The 5,366-nt window shown below is 30.9% G+C and overlaps 1 protein-coding gene and 1 pseudogene across 4 annotated transcripts in view; one reads left to right on the plus strand and one right to left on the minus strand.

The window, feature by feature from the left end:
• TMEM135 (transmembrane protein 135) overlaps positions 1-5,366 on the plus strand; it is a 239,027-nt gene that overhangs the window by 135,436 nt on the left and 98,225 nt on the right. The gene's annotated exons all lie outside the window — the stretch shown is intronic.
• LOC112474737 lies at positions 657-775 on the minus strand (annotated as a pseudogene).

Consider the following 5,366-nt stretch of genomic DNA (forward strand, 5'->3'; position numbering starts at 1 on the left):
TTTAGTATGTATCAGCAGATGGCTGTTGCTGTGCTCAGAGCATAAGCTTTTTTGGAGCTGCTCTCACATTAACTTCTTGCCAGGTTGCTCTGCTAAAAATATGTGTAGTCCCCAGTTCATCACTTTCTAACCACAATACTTTTACCCTATTAAAACTCTTTCAAAAGTTTTTTGATTCTAAGGCTTGTTCTTAAAAGTTTATATTGGATCTAACATGTAGTAAGGAGTATTGATAATTTTCAAAAATCAATAGAAAAACTTTTAAATGAAAGCCCATATATAAATAGAGGGGTTCTTGCAATGGATTGCAGTGTATGTTCTGGAGTTTTGATCAATATCTTATTATTTCTGACCAAACTAATGCGTAAAAAGTTTTTTTATATATCAGTGGATATAAGTAGCTAAAAAAAACCAGCTTTAAAGATGATTAACCACTTAACATTTTTTATGCTTTTTCAACATGTTTATAATTGTCAGAACAAAATCAAAAGTATTATATCAAAGATGGGTTTTTAAGTTGAAATTATTTAAATATTTTATTTATTTATTTATTTATTTATTTATTATTTTATTTTATTTTTAATCAAATTACATAGGTTTCAAGTGTACAGTTGCAAGGACCTTCAGTTTACAATCCCTTATTTTTAAAATTTTTACACCTACAGCACCTGGTCTTCCTAGGTGGTCTCCCATCCAAGTACTAACCAGGCTCGACCCTGCTTAGCTTCTGAGATTAGATGGGATCAGACTTGTTCAGGGTAGCATGGCCGTAGACTGAAATTATTTAAATATTTTAAAACCAAAACACATTTAGACTTTTATGTGGTCCTTCCAGTTTTTACATTTGCTAATGCACCAAAGTATATATTATTCTGTATTAAGTTCTGTACATACTAAATCAAAAAACATGGTTTCTGGTTTCAGGATATTTACTGAATTAACCTCTAGAGTGCCTACAATCAGTATAAGTCTTCCCAAATTACTTATATTACTATTATTTAATGTAACCTTCTCTATCTCACAAACCAAGCAATTGCCTCCCTTCTCTCTTATCCTTCCTTCCCTTTGAGAGTGAACAATGGATTTAAAAACAGCCAATTTCAACTGGCAGACAATTTTGACTGTTAATATGATAATGGACATAAGTATCTTAGCGACTTCAATATAGAGAAATTATTTGTCCATATGCTCCATAATGTGATATGTCAATATGCTCCATAATGTGATATGTCAATATAAAATATTGTTACTATTATTGTATAGATCAATGTAGAAAAAATACTGATTAAAATTCATTGGGCATACAAAGATTAGTAAATCATTGTCCCTTGGCTCCTAGGACCTCAGTTTTAGTTTGAAGACATAGTGTTTAAGACATTCTAATATAAGGCCAAACTTAATTAGTATAATAAAAGTATCTAAGTTTTGGGATAGAGCGATAAATTTAATTCTTTTTAATACTAAACTTCATGCTTTCCCCTGTATTTTGAAGGAATTTGGAATAGGATAAGAACAAAAGACGTTTGGGAACTTTAGTAAATCTGTTTTAATGGCGTGTAATAGAGGGTAAGGTTTAAAAATTGAGACCAGAATTTGGAAAGGTCTTAAATTGCCCTACAATATATAAGCTTAAATCATTATCAATAATTTCTTGTAGATTTACAAATAGACTTCTGGAGATTCAGCTTTAGTACCTTGTCAGAACTTTTTCATTCCATACTCATTTTTAAACACAATTTTCTTTAGGATCAATCATAAGAGTATTTAAAAGCATGATATGAATGGTCAATACTGAGAAAATAAGAAAGTGCTTCAATTAAAGACATGTTATTGGGAAGGGAAATAGAAATAAATCCTAAACAAGCATGCTGATTATTTTACAACAGAATTACATCTTGAAAATATTTTACTTTACCAACTTTTATCTTTCTTTAGCTGTCATTTCTGTTTTCCTCAGCGAAAGGTTTACAATTTGGGAAGAAAATTCAAATGAAGATTTTGACTTCCTTTTCTGGGAGGTAGTGAAGATACATTGTGTTTTAGAAATTCCATTTTTATTAAGTATATTTAATTTGTCTTCAGCTATCTTTATAAATGGAATTTATAGTGCTTGAGGACAGAACCTATAAAAGATTTAAGTGGTGACAATATGTTGTAAGAAATATTTTGATATGCTAAGCTTTTTGGTTATTATGTAATAAATCAGGATAGAAAAAAATAATAAACTCTTAGGATAGCCCTGTGAATTGTAATTCCTCGTTTTACCTTATAGGAGTGTTTTGCCTGATGGTATTGTAACTAGAATTAAAATAGTCATAAAAGACACTGGAGTTCAACCAGAGTTAAACTTTATGTTTTCTATACCACTTTAGATTTGTATGTCTCTTGTTAACTTAAATTAGATTCTATTCATTGGTTGCAAACTGAAATTGTTCAACAGATCTTCAGGATATAAATGTTTCTTTTGAGATTCCCAGTTATGTCAGTTCCAAAGCATTTTATTTTATTGGCTAGATTTTGAGCAGTAGTTATATGTATCTTCTAAACAAATTCATTTATGGTAGTGATTTTTTTTTTTTTTTTACCCATAACCCCACATCCCAAAACTTCATAAGAGTGTTAGAAGTTCTTATAACTACATCTCTTTATTAGTCCAAGAACATTAGTTAACAGTCATTATAATCTATCAAGTCTATGGTAGTGTTCCTCCCTAGCTGATTAAGTTTCCACTAAAAGTGAACACCAGTGTAATGGAAGGCATGTGGAAATTTTTACAGGTACTGAACTAAGGGCACTCAGCAAGGACACTGCAAATTGATAAGGATCATATAAAGCCATGCATATTTAACAATACAGATGGTAACTTGGGTGTGAAATCATTATTATTTATTTTGTAAAAATAAACTTGTGATTCTTTTTATTAGCTGTTTCTTAACTGTAGAAGTGTTTTCAAGCTATTGTTCCTTAATCATGGAAATAAGCTTTTCTCTGCAGTTGGGCATATCTTACCTACCAGTGTGCAGTTGTGCCATTTTACAAACAGGCTAATTTTATGAGAGAAATATACTATAGAATGTATCTTTTTCTCTCTGTGAATTGCCTTTGTGTGTGCATGTGTGTGTGTGTGTGCGCGCGTGTGTACTCGTGTGTATATAGCTATACATATATATATGAATATATAATTTTTTCCCATTTTTTCCCATTTTAACTTACTCTGTAGTGTGATACTTTTCTGTGAACATTTTTGTTTGATAAAAACATCAGTTTACACAAACTATGGTATAAAAAAATATGTGTGTGTGTATATATGTATTTGCTTGAACTGTATATGTTCTTTTTTCCTATGTTTGGAAAAAGTTGTGAAATACTATAGGAACTACCATTTGGGAAAATTAATTCATTCAGTACTTGAACGACTTTCATATTTGTGTATCACTTTTCTTATATTCATCTATGTCTTTGTTATATTAACATAATTGTTAGTATGAATGACTTTTTACCATGATCTCTATTTTAGTGAAGACAAATTACTGATTTTTATTTTGAAGGAGAAGAATTTAACCTCAAATACTAGCTTTGCAATAACTATTCTCATTTTTTCAGCTCTGTTTTTGCTAAAATGATATGACATCACTGGAAATTTGGGCTGTTGCTTGATAATGAACTTGTTTTTGCAGAAAGTATTCATAAAGAGGAGGATGTGTTCAGACTACTTTTTGCAGTGTAAAGAAGGCCACACTGACAATAGAGATCTCGCTTAGAGTCTAGACACTAGGAACTCCTTGTACAATGCTGCTACAAGCAGTTTAATGTTTCTGAATAGCATAAGTTAGAGAGAGTGTCAGTAGCAGGGAAACCTCCTTATATTGACCTCTCTGAGACAGTGCATTCATGTCAAAAACTAATCAAGTGCAGCCACAAGATTAATAGTGTGGGGAAGCTATAAACATAGAAAGCTGTGACCTCTACTCAGAGCTCTGTTTTATGTACAAGCATTCACTTTGGAACTACTATGAACTTGAATGAACAATAATTTACTCAATTGAGCATACAGTAGTAGTATTTAATCATTACTGAGGCTTGTAGCATGAGATGGACACTTACAGATTTCTAGTTGAGGCATTTGAGGAAATTAGAGTAGGCCTGAGTAAAGGAGAAGAGGGTAAAAAAGAATTTGGGTTTTTTCTCATGAGAAATTTTCCATTATTAACCTTTGAATCTTTTTTTTTTTTTTTTTGAGCATGTTTATTTATAATGGAATTTCACTTTAATCCTCAATATATCTTGCTTCTTTCTCTCTTAATAATTGTTAAAAATCTCTCAATAAAATATGTAATTATTTATAATTCTTGACTAGATAATTAGCATATAGAAGTGAAGTGATGTTTTTAAATTATGAGATAATAATTTTTATTTCTAATAGGAAATAGCTTATCCACCTAAATATTTATAATTAATATGGACATTTGCAGGGTGTTAGGCTTTGTCAACATACATCCAAAAATTTTATTTGGAAAGTAACCTAACTGGATATTTGAATTATCTTGCGAGGATTTTGGTAATTGTAGAAATCAAGATCATCAAAGTTACTAATTTATCTTTATAATATATGTTATTTTATAATTTATTTTAGCTTTTTTTTTTTTTTTAACATTAATAGACTTTTTTAGAGCAGTTTTAGGTTGAGCAGAAACATGGAGAGTTTCCATGTTATTTCCTCCCGTCTCCCAGACTCCCTTTTTATCAGCATCCCCACCAGAGTGGTAAGTTTGTTATCATTGAAGAGTCTACATGGGCACATCATTATTAACCAAAAGGCATAGTTTACTTACTCTAGGGTTTACTCTTGGTGGTGTTCCTTCTGTAGGTTATGACAAATCTATAATGACATGTATCCATTATTAAAGTACCATGCAAAGTAGTTTCATTGCTATAAAAATTGCTGTGTTCTACCTGTTCATCCCTTCTTCCCCACAAATTGCTGGTAACCACTGATCTTTTCACAGTCTCTTTGCCTTTTCCAGAATGTCATATAAATGGGATCCATATGTAGCCTTTTCTTATTAACTTCTTTCACTTAGTAATATACATTTAATGTCCTACCATGTCTTATTGTGCTTGATAGCACGCTCTCTCTTTTAGTGCTGAATAATGTTCCATTGTATTCTTTTAGCTTTTAGGAAGGGAAAAAAACTTACGCATATTAGTGCTGTTATTTTAAAGTATTTTCATTTTCCTCTTCATTCTTGCTAAGTAAAGTACAGTTATTCCTATTCGCACTTGAGGAAACTGAGGTACAGAGAATTTCTATAACTTTTCCAAAATTACATTGCTAAGAATTATAAATCCAGGAATTGAATCTCAGA

The sequence above is a fragment of the Pteropus alecto genome, unplaced genomic scaffold, assembly GCF_000325575.1.
Source record: "Pteropus alecto unplaced genomic scaffold, ASM32557v1 scaffold7, whole genome shotgun sequence".
NCBI lineage: Eukaryota > Metazoa > Chordata > Mammalia > Chiroptera > Pteropodidae > Pteropus > Pteropus alecto.